At 42.5% G+C, this 26,257-nt stretch overlaps 1 long non-coding RNA gene across 1 annotated transcript; it reads left to right on the top strand.

The window, feature by feature from the left end:
- The first annotated feature begins 856 nt into the window (after positions 1-856).
- On the top strand, positions 857-26,026 carry LOC128312135 (uncharacterized). The gene is made up of 3 exons (XR_008291036.1): positions 857-1,442; positions 11,482-11,576; positions 25,829-26,026. It is a non-coding gene; the product is annotated as an uncharacterized LOC128312135 (long non-coding RNA).
- The last annotated feature ends 231 nt before the right edge of the window (positions 26,027-26,257 follow it).

Raw genomic sequence — 26,257 nt, 5'->3', positions numbered from 1 at the left:
GAAACAGAGCAACCATTCATATTCAATGGAACAAATGAGAAACTTAAAATGGAATTTGTTCATGTATCTATTTCACACGTATTTATTGAGCACTTGGATGTGTCGGGGAGAAAAGAATTGAGTGAGGGGAGGTAAAAGAAAATGTGATCTTGCTATAGATTCAATGTGTGTGTCTTCCCAAAATTTGTATGTTGAAATCCTAACCATCAATGTGATAATATTAGGAAGTGGGGTCTTTGACAGGTAATTAGGTCGTGATGGGGGAGTTCTCACAAGTGGGCTTAGCGCCTTTCTAAGATGAGACACCAAAGTGCTTGCTTGTTCTGCCTGCTGTCTGCCATATGAGGACTCCAGGAGAAGATGGTCACCCGCAAGCCAGGAAGTGGACCTTCACCGGATACCGGAAATGTATGCATGTTTACCTGTGTACATGTGTATGTCCATTTATACATGCACATGTACTGATACCCATATGCACATATTATGTATGTATATATATTATCTCCATATATCCTATTGGGTCTGTGTCCTTGGTAGAACCCTGACTGACGTACTCCACCCCTGTTATCAGGAACTCTTCAGTAGAAACGTTTGGAGGGTACTAGGGATTGCCTTTCTTTTTGGTTTTCCGAAACACTGCAAGGGGTGGGGAGACATAGGATCTATCTCCAGCTTTGCTCTGCCCAGCATACTTTTCTTTTCTCCTTTTTTTTTCCTGGTAATAGAACGCCTCCATCTGAAGGGGAATCTTATCCCTGTACTTTGAATGGGACTCACCCACTTTTACTCCAGCGGTTGGCATTTGACACAGCCTAGCCAATCAGAGTAACCCATCTCATTGGCCACAGTGATTGGTTTAGGAATGGACATGTGACTCAGACTGGGCCAATAAGATTCCCCTTGGGACTTCAACGCTCAGGAATGTGGCCGTTTATTAGGAATTTGCTAGCTGAAAGGGCAGTGTAAGGTTGGAGGTGTGGATGGGGCCATTTCTTCTTGTTAAAAAGCCTGACGGAGAATAAAATCAATAAAGAGGAAAAGAGGCAGATTCCTCATGCTATTATTTCAACCCCTGGATCTAGCTGTGTGCCCTGCATTACTCAGTTACATGTCCTAGCAAAATCACTCCTGCCTGCTTTTTCGCTTGCCTGTCGATGATGGTTTGAGCTGTATTTTCTGACACTTACAACTGAGTTTTGACTTATAGAGGAAAGCAAGAAGCCAGTGAGGTGGTAGAAAAGAGGATGATTATGTAAGGGGCTAAAACAAAACAAACATTATGGTGTTTGGAGATACAAGGGAGACATTACAGCACAAATTACAGAATAATATAATAAATCCTCAGGAGGATGGCGTTTTTGCTACTGGTTGAGATGGTCAAGTCATGAGACAGCAGCTAAAGGCAGCTTTACAGAGCTTCCACTGTGGCTTAAAGAACGCATGTAAGAAAATTAAAATAACTTTTTAATTTTAAAACTGAAATAACTTTTATGTACAAATAATTAATTGAATAGAGTGAATTATGCTTAGGCCTGCACCGTATGGTGACTCCCTTAGTTGATTAAGAAAGTTCTATTAATGAAGATATTAAGAAACACAGCATCAATTCTTGGTCGGGTTGGCCATCCTTATTTTAGATACTAGTCAAGCCCAATGCCCATTTCTTTAACACTTTGAGCTGGATTAGTAAAAAGTTGTGCTGTTATTGGTAGGTGAAAGAAGAAGTCTGAACTTGTATGGCAGACAGCAAGTGAATTAGCATTTACTATATAGCAGTGTGGTAAGCACTATTTTAGGGGTAGGTACAAGGTAATTGACAGCAAAGAGTAGGGATTTCTAGATCAGGGGGTGGGTTTTGAAAGATTCCTGGGGATAAGACTTAAACTGATATTGGAGGATGAGTTAAGAGTTAGCTAGACGATAGAGGGGCTGAGAGCATCCTAGATATCATAAATGCAGAAGCACGGGGGACAGTACACAGCTCAGGCTGGTGGAAATAAAATTATGTGTAGGAGAGGTGTGAGATGATGGTAGAAAGGTAGGCAGGGGCGATCATCGGGACGTAGTGTGTTAAGCTTCAGAATTTGAACTCTGGTGGAAATATATGGAATACCACTGAAGGGTTTTAAAGCAAGAGAGTGACCGTTTCTTTAAATCTCCCAAGACATGAGCTTTTAAAAGCTATCACTATATCTGTGGCTAGTCATAATTGCATAGCAAATAAGGAAATGAGCAATTACTCTCACCTGTAGGGTGTTATAAGGAAAGCCTTGACTATCTATGAGGCTCTGATCAACAGGGCTTCCAAGGAGTGACTGGGTCATTGTTCTCATGGGGCTTTACCAAAGGCCTTGAGCAGAAAGACAGCACTTTGAGAGAAGAAGGCTTTGTACTAGAGGGCAGTTACTGATTCAAATTCATGTGTGTTGTTGAGTCCCAGCTGGGCCTTGACATTGATCTTCTTACTCCTGGATCTGAAATAAATTCAGAAATACAGTCCTTTGGAATGAAAGCAAAAATAAGGGCGAGAAAGAAAGGGGAAATACAGAAGAGAATTAGCCTTACTTTACTGAGAAATTCCCAGCAGGGTATTCTTTTAAGTAGCATGTATTCTGTTCTATTCCATTAATTTTAAAAGGAGGACCACTAGAAATGACTTATCTGAGTAACCCAAAAGATTCAGATCAGCTAGTCAACTAATGGGACCCAGGTCACCTTTTACATGAATGATGCATGAGTAGATGATAGATACAAGGAGCTTTGCTAAGTCTGCTGATATTTAGTGTCTAAGAAATTGAGGGGTTTCCATCAAATGAATAAAGATTCTTCCAGTATAGTGATTTCCTGTGTTTTGAAAGATTAGTGCATGCTTTTGCTAGTAGTTTATTTTTCTGCTTTGACAAAGAGGAAAATTAAGGAAAAAGAAAGGTTGGTATATACACATATGAGAAAGATGGATTCGTAGAACTGCACTGTTGTACTGTTTTTGAACGACCTTTTTTTTTTTTTTTTTTTGATGGAAAAGAGACTTGTGACCTTATTTGCATTTCAAATATTCCTGGAGTGGAATAGTAAAGATCAATGAATTGATTGTCAGAGAAACAGCATGAGTGACAAATTTCTTAGTAAAAGAAAAAGAAATACAAAAGAGGAGGATAGTCAGGTCTTCCTTATTCGGAAGTAATGGAACAAAAAGGTCTCCGTCCTATTTTTGGTTTCATTTTTCTAAAATTTAAATAATCTGTGAGGATAAGAAGAAAGATGCTGACCTAAAAAGTACATGATTATGTGACACTGGAATATGGCCCAAAGTGTATGTTGGGGATAGGCTACATTTCCCCTTGCCTGGGGCATATTTTGAGAGACAGTACAATATAACAGAAAATGGGTTGTATTTGGAAATTGAAAACCACCCTTCCAGAAACCCAGCTCTCCACCATTCAAGGCCGGAGGATGGGCTTCTTTTCAGAATGATTATAGTAGAAACATTTATTATATTCAGAGGAAGTCCCAGTCTATAGAGAAGAATATAGACTAGTTCTATGTCTCAACGCAATAATCCCATCTGTATGTAATTGTCCTAGAGCTGAGCAGTTTACAAATGTTTATCTTGAACAATCATTGACTGGGTGAGGGCATCTTTTTTTTTTTTTTTTAGTGTTTATTTATTTTTGAGACAGAGAGAGTATGAATGGGGGAGGGGCAGAGAGAGAGGGAGACACAGAATCCTAGGCAGACTCCAGGCTCTGAGCTGTCAGCACAGAGCCCGACACTGGGCTCGAACTCATGAGCTGTGAGATCATGACCTGAGCCGAAGTCGGATGCTCAACCGACTGAGCCACCCAGGTGCCCCCGAGGGCATCTTGAATAGCATCACATGTGTGGGGCATCACTAGTATCACCTATTTGGAGTTGCAGTAAGGTTAGTGCATCTCCTTTTCACGGCCCACCTCCTTTTGGAGGTGAAGATCTGGTCTGCACACTTTAGGTTCAGCTCACTACATCTCACTGCCCATGTTGGACGGAAAGAACCTGAGATGAGGATCTACCCTGATTCACGGGCAGGGCTAATGCTTTGCAGGGTGGGCAGGATGGGTAAGAGGAATAGATTGTTGGCCTAGGATTTGGAGAATGGAGAATGGGGATTATAGATCTCAGAATGAGTCCAGAGTTAGAGAATTTGTGCATCTTTATTGTGTTAGGTTGAATTGTGTTCCTCCAAAAGATGTGTCCAAGCCCTAAATCCTAGGATCTGTGAATATGACCTTATTTGGAAGTAAGGTCTTTGTAGATGTAGTTAGGGATCTCAAGATGAGATTGTCTGGATTTAGAGTGGGCCCTACATTCAGTGAGTGGTGTCCATAGGAGAGAAATAAGGAGCAAATTTAACACACAGAGACCCAAGTGGTGAAGGCCATGTGAATGCAGAGGCAGAGATTGGTATTATGCTACTATTAGCCATGCATACCTGGAACCAACAGAAGTTGCAAGAATCAAGAAGCCTTTGGAGAGAGCATGGCCCTGTTGACATCTTAATTTCAGAAATCGCCAGAAAAAGCACCCACAATCTCAGAAACTGTGAGAGAGAGAATAAAAAAAATTTTTAAGCCATTAAGTCTGTGATAAATTGTTACAGCAGTACCAGAAACCTAATATACTCATGAAAACATCCCTACTCTGGAGACTCCAACTACAATCTCATGCCACTGGGTAAAGGCCAAAGAGGGGGCTATGGCACTGCTGGGTTGACTGATCCTGACTCTAGAGAGAAAATGGGATCATGGCTCCAGAGGGAGACAGGAAGGAGGAGGACAGTTTAAAGGAAGTGGTAAAAATTAAAGGAAGGCTTAATCATCTGGTACAAATAGGGCCATCAATGACTCAGATCTCTCAGGAAAGACTCTGGGTCATTCCATAAGGTCAAGAATCCCTAGTTGATGTTCTGGCTAAAGGCAAAGCTAACTTAGAATTGGTGGGGTGATCAGGGTGCCTGGGTGGCTCAGTCAGGTGAGCAACCGACTCTTGATTTTGGCTCAGGTCATGATCTCATGGTTGTGAGATCACACACTGCACTGGGTATGGAGCCTGCCTGGGATTCTTTCTCTTTCTTCCTCTGTCCCTCTCTCCTGCTCTTGCTCTCTCTAAAATTAAAAAAAAAAAAAAAAAAAGAATGGGTGGGGAGATTCATAAATACCACCTATTGACTCATGACCAGCTAGAGTATTTTTGATTGGGTTAAACACATGTTTTTATACTTGAATTTTCATCCTCTTTTCCTCTTCCATTTTTCTGTTTCCTCCATTACGTTGATAGGGTGTATTGGTGAGAGTTAGCTTAATACTTTGGTTTAGAGGCTACAAAGTACCAGGAAAAGATCACGATAGAACTACCATAAGAATGGACACTCAAAAATCTTGCACTTGAAGCTGGGTGCAGGACCTGATGAGACCTTGGGTGTCTGGATACCCACCCTGTCCCCATTTTGGGCAGAAGGTATAGACCCTTTATTGATTATAGGAGGGATAGTTACATTATGTTTAGCAGTCGTATGTTTAAACAGCAGATGCATGGGAAGAAGGATGTATGTCGATGTTGAACAGCTAAAACAGTGGACATTTGTCAGTTGTTTCAACACCCAGCATCTGAAGTCTCTGTTTCTGTGTGGGAGATTCACTACCTTATGAGTCTTAGGGGAGGCTGAGTCTGCTTCTTACTGTAGAAGCCAAGCACTTTCCCAGCCTCCCTTGTAGATAGGACACATGTGCACCACCTGGGTTCCACCAGTGAGACTCATTTACCCAGAGCTGGGAACTAGAGGGTGTGAAGAAGCAGGGGCTCTGAGGACACTTGGTGGCAGGAGCTCCTTCCCCTCCCCCATCTAGTTTTGAGAGACAGCATGGCAGGGTTCTAGGTGCTTTCGTCATTGGTCAGTGTCTCATGTTGGTGACTTTGGAGACGTAAGCTGTAGTGTCTGTGTTTAGTGGTGTCATCTCTGCTGCTTGAGGTCTTGGCTGACCCTAGACTGTTGATTCTTCTGTTCTGTGAGCCACCAAATTTCTTATTAACAAGTTCCTTTTCTCTTTAAATGAGCCAAAGTTGGTTTCCCTGCCTGCAGGAGTCTAACTGATACAGTATTCCAATTAGGGTCTTTTAGTTTTCTTTCCTATTGTCTTTTTTTAAAAAAATTTTTTTAACGTTTATTTATTTTTGAGACAGAGAGACAGAGCATGAACGGGGGAGGGGCAGAGAGAGAGGGAGACACAGAATCGGAAGCAGGCTCCAGGTTCCGAGCCATCAGCCCAGAGCCCGATGCGGGACTCGAACTCACGGACCGTGAGATGGTGACTTGAGCTGAAGTCGGAGGCTTAACCGACTGAGCCACCCAGGCGCCCCTCCTATTGTCTTTTAAAAACACATATTTTTATTTGATGCACAACAAAGGGTATGCAACGTAAGTGTGAGTGAAACAAACTAATACTCATCCAAAGTAAGACCCAGAACATTACTCTCCCTTCCCCAGGACATAAACACTGTCCCAAAATTTGTCTTTATTACTCCTTTCCTTCTTTAAAAAATAGCTCTATCACCTATCTAGGTACAACTAAACAATATTATCCTTACTTTTGCTTATTTTTTGAGATTTATCAAAATAGTACCATTCTTTTAACGCAACACTAGTTCATAAATGTAGGTAGTAAGAAAATGAAATTAATAATATATCTACTTTTTGACTCTCAAAATATTTATCATATATTGAGGTAGAGTATTGTATTTATTTCAAATTCTCCAGTAGAATTCTTTTTTAAAAATGTTTATTTAGTTTTGAGAGAGAGAGACAGAGTATGAGTGGGAGAGGGGCAGAGAGAGAGAGAGAGAGAGAAAGGGATACACAGAATCGGGAGCAGAATCCAGGCTCTGAGCTGTCAGCCCAGAGCCTGACATGGGGCTCGAACCCACAAACCGTGAGATCATGACCTGAGCTGAAGTTGGATGCTTATGCAACTGAGCCACACAGATGCCCCTGGAATTCTTATGAGAAAATCAGACCTGGAGAAGGAAGCACCTCATGCTATTTTTTCATGGGCAGCCAGGGAAAAGCAGGCACATGAAACTATTAGGTCCTGCAGGCTTCTAGAGGGGCTGTGACTGGCTGGCTGGAGAAATCTTAGTGGTGACCCATTCTAGGAGGACCTGTGGACGGGGACTGGTAACAGCGACATAGCATTGTATTGGCAAACGAGGAGGAGGGACAAAGAGGCCATGGTTCCTGGGTATCAGGCAGAATGTGCAGGTCTGTGTATGCGTGCATGTGTGGGGCGGGGGGGGGGGGGAACTCGAGAGAGCAAGAGGTTCTGGAGAAATGTTAGGTTGTGTAATATCTGGAAAGAAGAGGAAAGAGGATTTTAAAGAAGTCTTTCTGTGAGTCATACATTTAATGTCGTTTAATACTTTTTAAAAGATTAAAGCAAAGTTTGGATTGCCTTTTTTATTTTTTAATGGGCTTCAGATTTGAGAGCAATATTAAAACAAAGACCATGTACCCAGTTTCCCCTATTATGAACACACATCAGTGTGGTACGTTTGTTTCAATTAATGAACCAGTATTGACATCTCGTTACTAGCTAAAAGTCCATAGTTCATTCAGATTTCCTTCTTTTAAAGTTTATTTTAGGGGTGCCTGGGTGGCTCAGTCGGTTGAGTGTCTGACTTCAGCTCAGGTCATGATCTCACAGTTTGTGAGTTCGAGCCCCGCATCGGGCTCTGTGCCAACAGCTTGGAGCCTGCTTCGGATTCTGTGTCTCCCTCCCTCTCTGCCCCTCCCCCACTTGTGCTCTGTCTCTATCAAAAATAAATAAAATATACTTTAAAAAATTAAAAAAGTAAATAAAATTTATTTTGATTCATTTTGAGAGCGATAGAGACAAGCAGGGGAGGGACACAGAGAGAGGGAGACAGAATCCCAGGCAGGCTCTGAGCCGTCAGTGCCCGACATGAGGCTCGAACTCGTGAGCGTGAGATCATGACCTGAGCTGAAATCAAGTGTTGGGCACTTAACTGACTGAGCCACCCAGGCTCCCCCAGATTTGCTTTGTTTTTATCTAATGTTCTCTCTCTCTCCCAGGATCCCATCCAGGACATGTGGTTGTCATGTGCCCTTAGAGTCCTTTGGCTGTGGCAGTTTCTCAGGTCTTCCTGGTTTTTGGTGACCTGGCCACTTTTGAGGAGTACTGGGCAGGTATTTTGTAGGATGTCCCTCTATTGGAATTTGTCTGTTATTTTTCTTATGATTGGACTGAGATTACAGGTTTTCGGGAGGAAGACCACAGGGGTGAAGTGCCATTTTCATTGTATCGTATGAAGGGTATGTACTCTCAGTGGATTGGCTTTTAGACTCATTTTACCTCTTAGACTTCGTTGTTGTTTTTCATGCGGCTTCATTTAATAACTGGGCCTGAGGGAACCACAGAGTTTGTTCTAGTTGCAAATGAATAGAAGAAACACCTGCTTATTAAAACAAACTAAGCATTATGGGAATATTATATGTGGCTTCTAATAAAGACCATCACAGGATACAGGCTGCCATTGAGCATTGGCACTGCATCGCTCCATCCCCTCTCCCCAGTTCTGTCTCCTTCCCTGAGCCCCTGCGCTCCAGCGGGAAGGAAAGATCTCAGGCAGTTCGTCTTGGCCGGCGCCTGCCCGGTGTGCCGTCATTTTCACCGCGTTAACCTATTAGGAAGAAGCGACCCTAGAGAGATGGTTCTTCCTTTTGCCTCAAAAGGCTCCCCATTCCCAACTCAAGTCCATCGTGTCTGCCTGGAAGGCAAGGGAGAGAGATATTTGTGGGTTTTGTCCGTCTGTGTATTTCCTGAATACCTTTTGAGCTCGATGGAATCCTGGAGAGCCCAATCTGTTCGTATTTAGGGTGGAAAGTACTACCATACAGAATGCTGTATTGGACACACTAACGTCCTATGGATTGTCCATCGTGCTTTGTGAGTTTGGAAAGTGTTGTTGCATACGTAAGGTTTTGACTCTCGTAAGAAATTTGCGAGGTAGGTAAACCGTGTGTTATTGTCTCGGTCTTATAGGAAATAGAGGGAAAAGAAGTTTAAATAACTTGCTCTGGATGGCACACTGGTCAGCAAGCAGTCTCGAGGACAGGCTCGGCACAAGCCCTGACGGCTGCAAGTTGCGGTCTTAGTGCGTTAGCTGGTTCGGGCTGCCGGAACAAAGCACCGCAAACTGAGTGGGGGAAATAACGAGACACTTACTGTCTCACACCCCTGGAAGCTAGAAAGTCCAAGAGCAAGATGCCAGCAAAGCCATGCTCCCGCAGAAGGTGCCAAGGAAGGTTCTGCTGCAGATCTTTCTCCCAACTTCTGGTAGTTTCTTGGCTTGTGGCAGCTGAACCCCAGTCTTCATGTGGCATTTTTCCCGTGTGGGCCTGTCTCTTGTGTTCCCGACTCTAACTGTTAGGCCACACTGCCTCTCTCATTGGCCCTCATTCGGCGCCTTGCTGGTTAGTTTCCATCGGAGCGCTGGCATAGAGTTGAGGCATCTCTAATTTCGGGGTCTCAGGATGGTCTCTCCTGTGAGTGGGGAGGGGTTCTCGGCATCCAGTGTCCTGCAAAAGGTGCAGGTGTTCTGAACAGCCTGCTGCCTGACTTCCTTTTAAAATGCCAGAGCCATTAAGTACAGTGGATTTGTTCCACTGGAGAAGAGTGGGTTGCAGTCAGCAGGAGTAAAAGCCATGCCACTTACTGGTCTAAAAAGGTGCTTAGCAGCTACAAATAACCCCCCTGGATTAATGGAATCAACAGCCTCTAGGTCTCCAGATGCAAAGGGGCCATTTATTCGACATCCATTCATTTATTCAACAAGCCGTGGTGCCGGTTTGGGTTGCGCCGATTCTGAATCGAGACTGCTGTCCTTCCTCTTAAGGCTTCCTTCAATAATTATTCTGTTATTGACACATCACTGACCCAGGCATGACTAATGGTTTAGTATTACTGAGGGATGCAGCTAAAGGTCACCTCGGGTGGGGGCGGGGGGCTGGGGGCTGGAGCTGACATTTCCATGGTACTGCGGTGGAGTAAATGGAGATTTTAAGGGGCAGACCCCACTCAGTCTTTACAGCAGACTTGAGTGCCATTACAATGCTGCATAATCAAATTTTTTCCTTTTCCGGAATCTTCGTTCTGCTTATTAATTAAGTGAAATGACACAAGAGGGTGAGTGCTGGCGGTCTGTGGCACACTTAGGTGTATCGCGAGGGCAGCAGCACAGGCTTGATTACAGTCAGGGCGAACAGTAGCAGGTTACTTATTGGGTAATAAGACAGACCCAGGAGTGTCTTTGTAAGAGTTGAAAGAGGAATTTTCAGATAAAGGAGAGAAAAAATGTTTTTAATGAAATTTAGAAAATGGGGTCAGAGTATAATTTATGGACTAGATCTTGCCCCCCAGCATCGACAAAGATAGAAAGAAGACAGGGAGGGGGAAAGAATCCAAAGCTCCAGGAAATTTCTCATTCGCGACATCTCTGTTTCCTGTCCATCTGTAACTCCGTGTCAATGGACTGCTTATATTTCTTTTAAAAAATTTTTTAAATGTTTATTTACTTTTGAGAGAGAAGGAGACAGAATGTGAGCGGGGGGGGGGGGGGGCGGGTAGAGAGAGAGGGAGACACGGAATCCAAAGCAGGCTCCAGGCTCTGAGCTGTCAGCACAGAGCCCGACGTGAGGCTCGAACTCACAAGCCGTGAGATCATGACCTGAGCTGACGTCGGACGCTGAACCTACAGAGCCACCCAGGTGCCCCTGGATTGCTTGTATTTCTAGGCAAGGTTTATTATCATCTCCTCAAGATGCCTTTCTTCCTATAAATACTGGAGGGCCTGCCCGTAAAAGACAATGCCTGGTTACTTTCACTATTGTTGGTTTCCCTAGATGAGTCCTTCATAGAACATTGCTTCACAGAGAATTCGGGGAGGCAAGGGGTATAAAACTCTTTGTGTTTTGTGCCTAAAGATGGGCTGAAAACATTAACACAATCGGTCATCATAGATCAGTGGCTTGTCCATTAAAATGATGCCACAAATCTTTCCTGAATGAATAGATGAACCCAAAGAGGCCCATTCTGTTTGCTCACTGTGGTGGACCCGGAGATCTTATTTCAGGACTGTAGGTCTCACACCACCAGCTGCCCCGGGTGCCCTTGGTTGTCAGACCCTCTGGGTTGTCTCAGATGAGGAGAGAAGGCTTGGGTGAGGTCACGCCCCCTTCTTGGGGCAGCTGCATCCAATGACTGATGATGAAGGGACAGTGAGACTTGGCTGTCTCCGCCCATGGGGGCAGTATTTAGAGGTCAGTCCATCTTCAGAATTCCCCAGGGGCTTTGTTGAGCTGTTCATTGCAATTTCACTGTGGTCCAACCTCTCCCTCTACCCAATTTTACTACCTTCGCCTCTCTTCCGCAGGTATTGGATCCCAAGAGCATGCCCTAAAAATGTCCTGCACACTAATCTCTGTCCCAGAGATGGCTTTGTGGGCAACCCAAGCAGTAACATTGATGGTATGTTATGTCATGTGTTAGGTCCCAAATATGGAAGAGATCTGAGGGCCCACGGGGTAGGGTGAAAAGACAATGTGCTACTCATTGAGGAGAGAGCTCTTGTTTGTGTCCAGAACCTTTATGTGGAATTTGTAGGCTGGAATACAGCAAATTCCACCAGCAGCTGCACCCTACCCCAGACCCCGGCTTTACTCTGGCATCTAATGGCTCCAGTCCTCTTGGAGCCAAACTCTTTGATTCTTTCCCCTTTAAGTCTGGACTGTGCTGGGACTGGTTTACTGGAAATAGGAGGGGATTACACAGCAGGCATTCATGAAAAATGGGCACATGAAGTTAATTGTAGTTTCTCATTGGCTTATTGCATTTTGAAGGGAACGCTGAAGCTATCAAAATGTGCGGTTGGGAAACAGAGGCTTGATGCCGTCTGCATATTTTTGTGACCTTGTTTAAAGGGTTTCATTCAGCCTTCTAAACACTGCAGGGAACAATTCTGGCAGTATCTTCTATCTTCCCTTCCTTTTCCCTTCTTTTTCCAGGGCAGACGATTTAAGGCAGACCTTCTGTGCATCCTGGATCATCTGTGTTTACTTGCTCCTGCCAGTTGCTTGGCTCTATTGTTAAGAGAAGAGAATATGAGAGAAGAAAAGTTATGCTCCTTAGAGGCTTTTCCAATTAACTGTTTGAAGAGACTTAAAAAAAAAAGCCTAAGTGTGAGGTTATTTGTATGCCTAATTTCATTTTTATGTTACACGTACTTTTAAGTGTAATTTACCAAGGCTTAACACTTGTATTCTTTCAGGGGCATTACAAAGAGCTTTGCACATTTATTACAGCCCTTTAAATGGCTGTGTTTTATTTCCATATTCTTTTAAATGGTTATTGAGTGGATTTGGTGCTCTTCCTGTAGTTAAAGTGCATTTTTTATGTACATAAATGGTAAATAATTGATACCTGCCATATGCTTCTCTCTCCCATTCCGAGTTCCCCTTTCCCCGTCCTCTCTTCATTCTCTTCTCTTCTTTGTTGCTGTTGGTTTCTGCCCTTATCTTGCTCTCTATCCTTTCTTCCCCTCTCTCTGCAGGTCTCCCCTGCTTTCAACACCATTTTCCTCCACTCTCAATGTGCTCATTTGAGAGGGGTTTTTATATGGATTCTTGAGATCATTGCATTACCCAGTGGGGGTGAAGGGGGGGGGGTAAGGGCATACAGCTTTTTATTAGGTGGTGCCTGGATCAAGAATTTTAAATAAGAGAGCCATTTCAGAGAATGTGGCTTGAATTTTTTTTCCTTCAGATTGAATTGATACTGGGCGAATTCTTGCTCATTGCCTCTGCTTCTCTGACTAACCAGTGACAACCTCCAGGAGCTTCGAATTAAGGAAGATATACCAGTGTCTGAGACCATTCTTAGCAGGGAGAACTCCTCAAGCTGAACCATTTTAAAGGATCTCTCATTAGGGAAGGGCAGGATAACTAGTGCAAGAGGAAATGTAAAGAATGTTCAGTTGGATGAACTTGTTTGGGGGAAATTCCTACTACATTGAAGCCACAGAACTATAGAAATTTTAGATTCCTTTGCTTTTACATCTCCAGAAGGCAAAAATCAAAACCCATTTATAGATGTTACAGCCCACAAACACTAGAATAGTTTTCCTTTTTGAAATTTTGAAAAGGGGTTGACAATTCGTATGGAAATACAAGGAACCCAGAATAAGCAAAACAATCTCAAAAAAGAACAAAGTTTGAGGACTCACGCTTCTCAATTTCAGATTTACTAAAAAGCATCAGTGATCAGGGTAGTGCAGTACTGGGATAAGCATTAACATATTGATCAATGAACTAGAAATGAGCGCCCAGAAGTAAACTAACATAGCTGTGGTCAACTTCTATATGGTAAAAGGGCCAAGATCATTTCATGGAGAAAACACAGACTTTCCAACAAATGGTGCTGGTGCATGCGAGGAAATGAGGTTGTACCTCCACCTTACGCTGTATACAAAATTAACTCAAAATGGATCAAAAGCCTAAATATAAAAGCTAAACCCATAAGCCTCTTAGAAGAAAATGTGGAGCTAAGTCTTTGTGACCTTGGATTTGACAATGAATGCTCAGATATGATGCCAAAAGCACGAACAACAAAAGAAAAAAAATAGATAAATTGGACTTCTCTAACATTACAAACTTTTATTCTTCAAAGAGTACTATGGAGAAAGTGAAAAGACAACCCACAGGGGTGCCTGGGTGGCTCAGTCAGTTAAGTGTCTGACTCTTGATGTTGGCTTGGGTCATGATCTCACGGTTCATGAGATCGAGCCCCAAGTCAGGCTCCCTGCTGACAGTGGAATGCCTGCTTGGGATTCTCTCTCTCCCTCTCTTTCTCTGCCCCTTTCCCGCTTACACGTGTGTGTGTGTGTGTGTGTGTGTGTGCACTCTCTCTCTTTCTCTCAAAATAAATGAATACATTTAAAAAAAAAGAAGGGACAACCTACAGAATGGTAGAAACTATTTCCAAATCATTTATCTGATAAGAGATTGTATTTAGAATACATAAAGAATTCTTAAAGCTCAATAATAATCAGATTTAAAAATGGGCAAAGGATTTGAGTAGACATCTTTCTAAAGAAGATAGCCCAAAGGCCAGCAAGCACAAGAAAAGATGCTAACCATCATTAGCTATAAGGGAAAGGCAAATCAAAACCAAAATGAGGTACTATGTCACACTTGCTAAAGTGAAAAAGAGGCAGTAACAAGTGTTGTCAGCATGTGGAGAAAATGGGACCCGCATACATTGCTGCTGGAATGTGGGATGTAGCCATCTTGGAAAACAGTCCAGTGGCTCCTCAAAAGATTGAACACAGAGGTAGCATACGGAGTAGAACCCAGCAATTCCACTCTTTGGTATACACTCAAGGGAAGTGAAAACATATGTCCACAGAAAAATTTGTACATGAAATGTTCATAGCAACATTACCTATAATAACTAAAAGGTAGAAATAAACCAAATGTCCATCAACTGATGAATGCATGAACAAAACGTGTCATGTTCATAAAATGGAAAGTTATTTGGCCATAAGAAGGAATGGAGTACTGACATATGGTACAGTATGGATGAACTTTGAAACCATTATGTTAAGTCAAAGAAGCCAAAGAGAAGAGTCCACATATTCTATGATTTCATTTATATGAAATATTCAGGATAGGCAGAAAGTAGAGACAGCAAGTAGATTAGTGATTGCCTAATGCTGGAGGCAGGGAAATGGATGGGGACCCTGGGGAGGGTAGCTAAAGATATGGGGTTTCTTTTGGGGATGATAAAATGTCCTAAAATTGTGGTGGTAATTACATAACTCTATGAATATAGTAAAAGCCATTGAGCTGTATACTTTAAAGGTCTGAATTGCAGGGCATGTGAATTATATCTTAGCAGAGCTGTTACCCACAAACATCATGATCTCCAATAATTGAAAAACAGTTGGAGCATTTGAAGTTGTGGAAGGTGACTGTTCCCCAAAAGCAAAGCTGCAAACTCTTTGGAAAATGACTTCTAAAACTCAAGAACCTTGCTGTAAGTAAGCAATTATTCCTGTTTTGCAGATGCACCACTTGAGATTCAGAGGCTTAAATGACCTGTCCGAAGTTGTACAGATAGTTCATGGTAGTGGTGGAGAACCTAGATGCCCGTCACAGCCTCTTAGTGCAGAGTTCTGTCATTACACCAGCCCTTCCCAGAGTTTTCTTTCCAGAGTCCTTTGGAGGCAGCAGAAACGAAGCAAATCTGCCTTTTCTGGTTTTCTTATATTGTTTCTCTGAACTGACATAAGCCAATTAAAAAAAATAGATTTATATTTATTTTTGAGAGAGAGAGAGACAGAGAGAGAGTGGGGGAGGGGCAGAGAGAAAGAGGGAGGCAGAGGACCCAAAGGAGGCTCCGTACTGTCCGTGTGGAGCCTGACTCGGGGCTCAAACTCACGAACTGTGAGATCATGACCTGAGCTGAAGTCAGATGCTTAACCGACGGAGCCACCCCAGGAGCCCTGACCTAAGCCAATTTTTAATGCACACTCTCAAGTCCTTTTTGGTAGGTAGCAGGGGCCTTGAAGAACTTTGATGTAGGTGAGAGTTAGCTCCTCCCACACAACCTTTCTACTGGGTTATAATGAAAGCAGATCTCAAGAAAATTCCTCCCCCCCACCCCTCATCATGTGAACGTTACACAGTCAGATAAACAGGCAGGCACAAAATAGCTTCTATGATCTGCTCTGCAAACATGATGGCATCCTAGGTCTCTGTCCTTTCAGTTGTGTTTGTCCCCACCTGGGTCCACCCGAGGCAGACATGGTGATATTCCAGAGGCAGGATTCTGTTCTACAGTTCAGGCAACCAGAGATTTTCCTGGCTAACAGCTGGAGATGGGACCACTCGGACAGCAAGCCCTGGGCACCAACTCAGAAAGAAAGTCCAGATTCGGATACTCTTGAAGCAAGGATGGGGACAGTCTTCAATATTTTAGCCAAGATATACTTCTTGTATACATTTAATTTCACCAATAAAGCCTCAGATTCCACTTCTGTTAAATGAGGTTTTTAAGGAGTAGTGTTGTAAATACGTGGAGACTTTCATGATATACCAGCTAAAAAGCCACAATTCAATTAATGGCTTTAAATAGAGCCACTTTAAAAATTCCTAAAATTCACTACGCTAGGGCTGCCGGGGAGGCTCAGCCGGTTAAGCGCCAGACTCTTGATTTTGGCTCAGGTCATCATCTCACGGTTTGTGAGTTTGAGCCTTGCACTGGGCTCTGCACTGACCATGTGGAGCCTGCTTGGGATTCTCCGTCTCTGTCTTTTCTGCCTCTCCCCAGCTTGTGCATGCTCTCTCAAAATAAATAAACTTTAAAAAATTCACTCTGCTAACTAGTAAAACCTTCGTTGCCAATTGCGATAAAGAGACAGAAGCATTTGTAGCAGCTGCTTCTAGAATGTTCCTTTCAAATATGACACTAACTGAACACTCCAGGGGTGTGGGTTTCCCATGAAGGCAGCTGATTGCTCCTAGAGTGGAAGCTTAAACTTACCAGCCTAGGTGGAATATCTCACAGTGCAGGGCAAAATATTTCAAGTTAAATCACAATAAATACATTCACTAATAAACATGTGACAAAACGAAGCAATATACTAGGGCTGCCACTTGCTTTACGTATTTTAATTACATATTGTGATTAATTACATATTGTGATGCGTATATCTTCAGGCTTGTAGGCAAATGATATAATTTTTCACATCCAATAAAGAGAAAATGTATAGAAAAGGAAGACATAGAGAATTGATAGCAAAAAAGAGAAATAGAAACCAAAGAAGAAACAGAATAGTAGATTTATAGTTCAGAGACCCAGAGAGGGGCCCACAGAGACAACCAAAGACTGAGCATCAACCTGGCCAAACATCCTTGGGTTGTTCATTTCCTAATTTCCATGTGGTCTCCTCCAAGACATCCTTTCTATTGACCAAGAGTAGAAGGTGCATCTCATCAAAATTATTTCCAGCCCTGCTGGAGGGATGGATAGAAGTCAGCAGAGAAGTATCTTCTGAGAACTCCCGTGTTCATTGCAGCATTATTTACCATAGTAAAGACGTGGAAATATCCTAAATGTCAGTTGATAGATGAATGGGTAAGGAAAATGTGTCCTCTGCATACATGTGTACGTGTGTATACGGGTCTATAAATTCAGCCATAAAAAAGAAGGAAATCCTGCCATTTGAGACGACATGGATAGACCTTGAGGGCATTACGCTAAATGAAATAAGTCAGACAGAGAAAGACAAATACTGTATGATCTCACTTATACGTGGAATCTAAAAAAAAAAGTGAATTGATAGAAACAGAATAGATTGATGATTGCCAGAGGCAAGAGTTCGGGGATGAGGGAAATGGGAGAAGGTGGTCAAAAGGTGCGAACTTTCACTTATAAGATAAATACGTTCTGGGGATACAGTGTACAACGAATGCAGCGATTAGAATTAACGATACTGTGTTGTATACTTGAAAGTTGCTAAGAGAGTAGATCTTAAAAGTTCTCATCACAAGTAGAAAAAATTGTAACTATGGGAGGTGACAGATATTAACTGAATTTATTGTGATAATCCTTTTGTAATGTATACACGGATCCAGTCATCAGGGGGTATGCCTAAAAATGACACAATGTTGTGTGTCAATGATATCTCATTAAAACCGGAGACAAAGAGAAGTATCTCTGGAGATAATCAACCTGAGCTCTCTGTCCTTTCCTGAGTCTGGCAGGTGGCTCCTGCTAGGGATGTGATGCGGAAGGGATGCTTCCTAGGGCAGGCGGCAGAACCACAGCTGCGCATCGACTGGCAGAAATCCAGAGGACTCTTCCACGGAGGTCAGGTGAGTGGGCAATGACACAAGGCATTCGGAGAAGGCTGTCCTTATCTCATTGTTCCTACTCATCGCCTACCTTGGCCTTGCCACTTAGAATTATGTGATGCTGCGAAACCTGGTCAACCTTTCTGCATCTCAGGTTCCACCTTCATAAAATAAGGTGTATTGAGGACTAATGTCATAAGTATAGGAAGATTCCCAGACCTACTTTTTCTTTCTTTCTTTCTTTCTTTCTTTCTTTCTTTCTTTCTTTCTTTCTTCTCTTTCTTTCGCCTTTTCCTTAATTCATTTTTTTTTTGGTAACAGTTTTCTTTTTTTCATTAAGAGTACCTTAAAAATGCCTGTGGGCTCTGCGAGAGGTATACTGAGACAGTTTTTCTCAAATACCCATCAAAATGTTCATAATGGAGGAGGGAAATGAACGTTAGACCCCCTGAGATGTGTGGGGAAGGAGTTGGAAGCTCTTGCCTTGAGCTCAAAATTTATTTGCAGTTTTAAGATTTATTTTAAAAGTCCACGAATTTTGCATTTTACTCCGAGTCTGCATTCTACCCTAGTTTGTAATGCTCTCAAATAATGGCATTTCCTCTATTATTGGCCTTCAGGAAAATGTACCATGTCTATCCCGTGGCTTCTTGTTCTCCTGGCCTGTCACTATGTCCTCCTCCGCGTCTGTAATCCCTGGCTTCAGCAGGGTGGCCTTATGTATCAGCTAACACATTGGCAAGCAAAGCTACAAAAGAAATAGGACACCCAAAGAGGACTCTGGTTTTGTCGTGGGCCCATTGGGTCAGTTGTTCATATCCAGGCTCCTCTAAATCTCTAGCTGGAAACCATGCCGATCTTATTCTCAGACTGAGGCAGAAAGATGAGAGAAGTGGGTTATAGAAGCAGTTGAGAGGTTTTCTGAGGTTCTCAGCCTCCCAAATATTTGGCTTAGATCTGAGGTCTTCTCAGCCATATAAAAAGTGCTAAAGGATTCTAGTCGTCTCAAAGAGAATCTGCATCAAACTCAATCATGCTGGGCCCCCTAAAAGAAGGTGAGAACTTGAAATGGTACTTGAACCTGAAGAATTCCTTTAGGTGATACTAATAGTTTTGGGGACCCTGAAGTTCTTAGCATTTTCTTGGCTCCAAGGTGCAAGCATTACTTTAGGACGGTCCTGCTAGTGAGAAGGCATCATCTAGGCTTCTGTGGTCATTCATGAAAGATCCCATTGTTATAGAAAGGTGCTAAGGGTTAAACGTTCTTTGGGAGAGGATCTTTTTTAGAGTAACCTCTCAACAAGTTGTCTTGTGCGGCACAGATTGGCTCAATCATTACTAACAGATGCATCTGCAGCAAAAGACAATTTTGCAAGCCCAGGCAGAAAAGAACTCATGCTTTCCTGAAATCTTTCCCTTGGCTCACATTAAAACTAGCCAGGAGAAAAGACATAGCAAAGTTTATTAGGGACAGTTCCCTGGAGGGGAAAATAATGGGGATAATGAGACAAATATTCCTAAGGCATCCTGGGACTTCTGAAATAAGCAGACTCTGGGCCACTGAAATAGCTGGTGCAGAAATGGCTTTGTTATACATAGTTTTACAAGATGCATTCCGTTGTTATGTTCCAGATACATTTGAAATTTCCTAAAGGGGCTGCAGTCACTTTTAAAAGTATCATCACCAGGAGTAGCCACCTGAATGGCAGTCAAGACTGCCTCAATGTAGATGGGGTGATACTCTAGCTTCCTTCTTGGTTACAAATGGCCCAGGCTTCAGAAATAGCCAGACTGAACAACGTTCATGTTTGGAACAGAGTGGCCTGCCCGGGTAGGAATATGGGGAGGCAAGGGGGGAAGCTGTGTTTCATCTCCGGCTTGGTTCTCTTTAAGAAGTAAGAATGCAGCCTTGGGGAAAAGGTGATGGGTCAGGTATCCTGTCGGGGAAGTTTGGGAACTGTGCCTAGTGTAGTCTAATTTTAATCAAGAAGGAGGCAGATGGAGTGTGTGTGTGTGTGTGTGTAAGAGGTGGGGGGGGGAAGGGAGACAGAGAGAGAGAGGGAGGGAGGGAGAGAGAGACCTAACCTTTCTGGTTAGGATGAGATAAGCCATTCATTTAATGGTCTAAAATCCATTGGGACAGGCATATTGGTTCCAAGTAAATGCTACCAAAGGCTCCTCGAGTCAGAAAGAGGTCCACCTATGCAAAACTGAACCTTTATCTAGACCAAATCACATTGTAGAGCCTTGCTTAGTGCATCTCTCCCATGGCATTGTAGATAGCCATGGCCCTAGATGTATGATGGGAAGGTACAGGAGGCTGTTCTGTCTACCATCCAGGGAGGCTCCTCAATGCACTACTTCCAAATATATGGACCATCTTCCTATAGGTCTGGCCTTGGCACTCATATGAAGTTGAATAAATCTGAACACAAGCTGCATGTGAGGAGCTTCTGATCTATCATAAAAGATTCATGTAGAGGAATTATGTAGTGGTTAGAAGCATACAGCAAGACATTCCGGTGCAGTGGTTAAGCTCACAGCTTCTGAAGTCAGACTGCTTGGGTTCATATACTATCATCTCCACTAGTTAGCAGCTTAAGCTCACCAAAGCTCAATTTTATCATTTGTAAAATGGGATTATTTTGATCACAAATGAGCTGATATATGTAAAGTATTGGAATCATTATGAGCATTCATAAATGGACCAGTTATTATTAGCATGCATATAAATGCTATTGCAGATTATTGACATTCATTGAAAAAACATACATTAGGAGATTTTTGGTAATCCCCAAATTTGGGGATGCCATAACACAGCTTTGGTAACAAAATTTCCTTTATATCCTATTAAGTTACTACTTTTGGGAGGACGGGGGCAACTCGGTCTCAAGGAGATATTTTAGTTTCACAAACCAACTCTCCACCCCAGGTAGTGAAACATTCAAATTCGTGCTCAGCAAATGAGAAATTGTTTCTTGCCACGGACCTTTGGAGTTAGACGGGAAAAGTGAAAAACAGGACTCTTACATTTCAGACAATGTTGAAGATCTGTAAGACAACAGAGCCTCACAGAATGCCCATTTGCTCAGGGAACGATAGGTGGGGAGCACTCCAACATCTATCTTGTGATAAACTTGGAAATTTGGCACTGCCCAACCTCCTGGGTGAGACGGGAATAGGTGGGGGTTTTAGGAGGGAGTTGGGGCAGGAAGTTGTCGGCTGGCCCGAACTAGAGGCTCCATGAGGCCATGACTGCTTGGCATTCTGGAGATGCTTCCCGTTTTTCTGAGAGGTGTTTATTTCCTGTCTGACTTTGAGGGAATATAACTGGACACTTTCACACATCTAAGAATTGAGGGGTAGAACAAGTTCAGGGCAAAAGAGAGATCCGGGTCCAGGTACCCTTCAAGCTCCAGCCTCTTTTTTTCCTGCATATTTTATCACTCTGCTGAGAGCTCCTTTCTTAAAGGCCTTCTCACTCTTTCCTTTCTCTACCCTCCCCCTCATCAATGTCTGCTCCAGCAAAAGACTTGACGTTAGCTGTTTATATTTCACAGTGAATTTAAAGTGACACGTTACCTCTCTTAGAAGTACTTACCCCTTCGCCTCATGTATGGGCGGCAATTGAACACATCTTGCGTTGGCTTTGACTTTGTCCCTATGTTCGTGGCAGTATGTTGGGGGCTCCATTATAGATTTCTGTGCGCTACAACGTGGAAGAAACTTCAGTCACAGAAGGAGTTTTAATTCACGGATCTTCCCTCTATCAAACAAAATGTCATTTGTACCAAGAAAAGGAACAATATTTATAAGCAAATCAGGAAAGACCCTCTGTACCCAACCGCAATGACAAGCAAAGGAAGGAGAGTACGAAGAAAGAAGAGGAGAAGGAAGAGAAGGAGGAGGACAACTGAAGAAAGAGAAGAAGGGATATAGAGGAAGCATCAGCACCTCCTCCAAGCAGCCAAGGGCAAGGAACCCCGATGACAACATGGAAGCAAAGTGCGGGCAAAAGTGAGAGCTTCATGGTATAAACAGGTGCCTTGGAGAACAGCACTGAGTTTTGGGATTCCTTTCCCCTTTTCTTTGCTTTGAAATCTTTGCCTTATAAAAGAATTTTTAAAAACGTTTACTTATCTTTGAGAGAGAGAGAGAGAGAGAGAAGAGGGTGGGGAGAGAGAGAATGAGCAAGGGAGGGGCAGAGAGAGAAGGAGACACAGAATCCGAAGCAGGCTCCAGGCTCCGAGCTGACGTTGGGCTCGACTCACAGACCGGGAGATCATGACCTGAGCTAAAGTCGGATGCTTAACCGACTGAGCCACCCAAGTGCCCCTGCCTTATAAAAGAATTTGAAACACAGCTTACTACTTTTCTCATTTCTTACATTTTTACCTCAATATTTGCTTGCTTAAGACACACCAAGAACAATAAATACATGAGCACACACACTCCATTTGAAGACTTTTCTCAGAGTTCCTATCCTTGTTTGATCTTTTTCCATTCTACTTATTACCTAGTGCTTTCTCTTGCGAATTGACTTATTGCTAATTGAAGGCTTTAAAGGTCAAAGTTTATTATATTGTTACCTCTAAAATGTGCATGAAAAAACAACCAAGAATATCCTGAGGAAGCAGCGAGGTGCTGGGTAAAACCCGGAAGTTGCTTCAATTTCTACTTGGCAGGCTTTAAAATTTTGCTTTTGAACAGAGATGAGCTAAGGGGGAGAAAAGAAGACTAGAGCATCTTCAAAGGGAAGGGAAGAAGTCTGAAGTGTCCCAAAGTATTATGTCAGCTTTTCTTTTTAACAGATTAAAATAATCCAAGTCACCTCCGAAACATAGCGACGTTATAGACAGGGTGTGCTGGAAATGATCTATCAGTTTAAAAATGTTTTGCTTACAAAATACCTTTTTTTCATACTTAAAATGGCAACCTGATGGTATTGTCGATGAAGGGGGAACGAAAGAGAAAAATTTTATGAAACAATGGCTTGTGTGCAGCCTGATTTAGCGTAGCCTGTGATGGCGTAGATCTTGCTCAAAGTCACATGCTCTCATCAGGTTGTCCGGGGAAGGATTTCGCCTTTCTGCTCTATGCCACTACTTCAAGGGGAGAAAGAATCCGGGTGTCTCCCTGCACAGTGTTGGTCCCTGGGGCCCCATCTGTCTGCTACGCTCAGACTGTATTGGTGGTAACTCTCACCCCTCTCCCGCCCTGGAGGCCAGCACAGAGATTTTTTTAAAGATGGATGACGAAACTTTGTTCGAGAAAGCGTGCAGAGAAACACTTAATCACAAGAGCCTTGTGCTGCGTGTTTCATAGGTGCCAAGCTCAGTACCTGCCGTTTTATTCATTCCTCCTTAGGTGTCAACCTCAGATACAACAAACATCTTTAGCTCAACTTCCGGTCTGTGGAGGAGAAAAATTCTCTCCTGTTTAGACTCCCTCCAGGCTGATCCTTTTCCCTATCAGCAGGGCCTTTGCCTGCTTTGGCAAAGGTGTTCGCTCAAGGTCAAGCTGACAGTGGGTAGGAAGGTGGGGGACCAGAGACGGGAGCTCAGTCAGAGCCTGAGTACTAGAATCCTATAAAGCAGGGCTGGCCTTGGGCCGAGGTCACATGACTAACTCCGCACTCAATGCAGTCAGCTGCAGATAGTTCTGTGCAGAGTTTATCTTATATTTGAGCTCTAGGTCCGGGAAACAGAGACTATAAAAGTTGCACTGTTTTTGTCATGTGATGTGACTTGTGGGAGAGGGTCTTCACTCCCTTTCACGGCCTGGGGCGAGGGGGGGTGGGTAGTCACCGGTAAGTACAACTTTGAGGTGGCGCCTGGAACGTTCATGGGTGTGGGGTCGGAAGTTCGACACCTGGATCTGAACCTCAGTGTCACCCCTTATGAAACGTGTGACCTTGGGTGGGTCGTGTAACTTTTTAGAGTTTTAGGAACTTCCTCTGCAGAATGAGGATTGCGTGAGACACATAATGTATACAAAGCAGCTAATGGGGTGCCTGGCCCTTGCGTTTAGGAAAAGTTCCTGGTAATTATTATTCTGATCCTTAACCTGAGAGCCTGTATGGAGCCCATGCTCCATGGACCACATGCTTCTGAATGCAGATTATTAGCTTTGTCAATCGCCTTGGAAATACATGATGGTGCTGAATATTTGCCTTTTATATACACAGTTGTGATGGGCTCATCCTTTGCCTGTCTTTTCTTTCTTATACTTTTTAATGCTTTCTTAAGATATGAACTAATAGGCAATTTTACATAAAAGTAAAAATACTAAATTAAATAAACAAATACATAGTGATATATATAATATATATAAATAAGTATATATACCTGCCTAGATATACTTGCCTTAGAATATGAAATTTTATCAAGCTTGGCTATTATTTTTATTGATCCCGTCAAATATACCTCTTTACAGACACTGTAAGTTGGTGAAAATCTTTCTTTGGTCACAAAAATGCTAAGCAATGTGGCAAATAAAACTAATAATCTGTATTTAAATTTATCCTTGTGTGTATATGTGTGTGTAGATATACATATAAATGTATATCACTCGCCACCTTAAATCAAGAAATTTAAAATATAATTTAGTCTAAAATTTCTTAGACAAAAATAAGACAGTTATACATTTTTGGTGTCATTCACACTGCAGAAAACCTATTTACTAGTTAATAAAATTATTTCTGAGATTTTCCCATATCTGGTGAAGTGGTTTCCTCCTGAAAATGTGCCATTTTGTCATTTCATTTGATTCAGTTAATTTCCAGAACTCTCCCTCTTTTGATGAGGTAATTTAAATAGGATTTGTTATCATGGAAGGAAGACCTTTCTCTAAATTCTCTTCATGAGGAAATTGGTGAACTATTTTCTTTGAGGATATGGATTATTTTCCTTTGAGGGGCTGTTTCCTGATAAAGAGAATTTAGCTTTTCATGAAGAATCTCCAAATTTGTTTAAAACTGGTTTAATAATCTGCTTCATTTCTGTGCCAAATATCAGTGTGAAAAAAAAGTTTCTGAATATCAGTTAATCCGTGGACTGCTAAATGCAGCAGATTGAGCGCTGTGTCTGTGAGAGATGAACTTTATGTTGAAAAAATGCTGAGCCTGCAGAAAAGCCGAAAAAGTAAAATAATCCTGATAATCTTTACCAGACTCAATGATTGTTTTGACACTTTGCCACTTTTGTGCACACACACACACACACACACACACACATCTATGCCCTTTGATTTGGATTTGTTTGAATTTTTTTCTCATGTTAAGATTCAGGCTAAACATTTTTGGCAAGACTGGAACACAGCCAACATTGCGAAGCTTTTAGATGAGATAGGAAGGTGACAATTATCCCCTTTTATAGAAGAAGAGGGACAGAGCCATCCCTCAGGTCAGGTGACACGGGGTGACTGTTGCATGTTTGGGGAAGGGCTTAGAGAGTTAGTCACTTAGGGATTTAGTGGATGAGGAGGCTTAGACAGAAATAAGTGGTTCCTGCCAAGTGGTGCATTTAAATATTCTAGTATTCTTGAAGCTAATAGGCTTGTATCATCAGTTCATGAGACTTTCCCCCTTCTGCATCTCCAAGGCAAGATCTATGATGCTGTCCCTAACACACTACTCACAATTCCTAGATTGACCTTCCAAAAGTTTGTTTTTTCCCTTCAAGGGTATTTTTGATAGTCATTTACATCAAGCTTGACTTAAATAAAAAAGGTTTGTGGATTGGGGTAAGGCGAGGGGAGGGAATCATTGTATGATTTGCGCCTGGCCTTGTACCTGCTAAAGTCAGCTCGAAACTTTGTTTTACTTATTTATTTATTTTTTTAAATTTTAAAACCATGAGTCTCTAGGGGCAGGAAGCAGGAGACGACTTAGGAGTAGAGTTGTGATGTGCTCCTTAAGCTTGCTGCTGAAGGAACCATGACTGAAATCCCTCAAGAAGAGATGAAACCAAGAGGAGATTGGGGCCAAATGGCTGAAGTTCTCGAGTCTCCAGGAAACCCCATAAATAATAGATCGTTCTCCGAAAATAAGAATAAACAAGTCAATGACAGAAAAATAAATGATAAACTTCAGACAACTTTCCAGAATTATCTAGTTGTTTTTCTTCTTCTAAACTTTTGTATCCTGGGGCATACCACCTCTGTGGCCAAGATCTTAGAAAATTGCTTAAAAAAATATTGGCTGAACTCTGTAAACAATAGTGGCAAACAGCTATCAAAAGTAAGGGAGGATGGAAGGCCCTGGGACCCACTCTCAAGCTCTGTCTGGGTGTCCCA

This window comes from Acinonyx jubatus, chromosome C1 (assembly GCF_027475565.1).
Source record: "Acinonyx jubatus isolate Ajub_Pintada_27869175 chromosome C1, VMU_Ajub_asm_v1.0, whole genome shotgun sequence".
Classification (NCBI taxonomy): domain Eukaryota; kingdom Metazoa; phylum Chordata; class Mammalia; order Carnivora; family Felidae; genus Acinonyx; species Acinonyx jubatus.
Note: the sequence above shows the minus strand (reverse complement) of the source record. Positions and strands in the feature narration are given on the sequence as shown.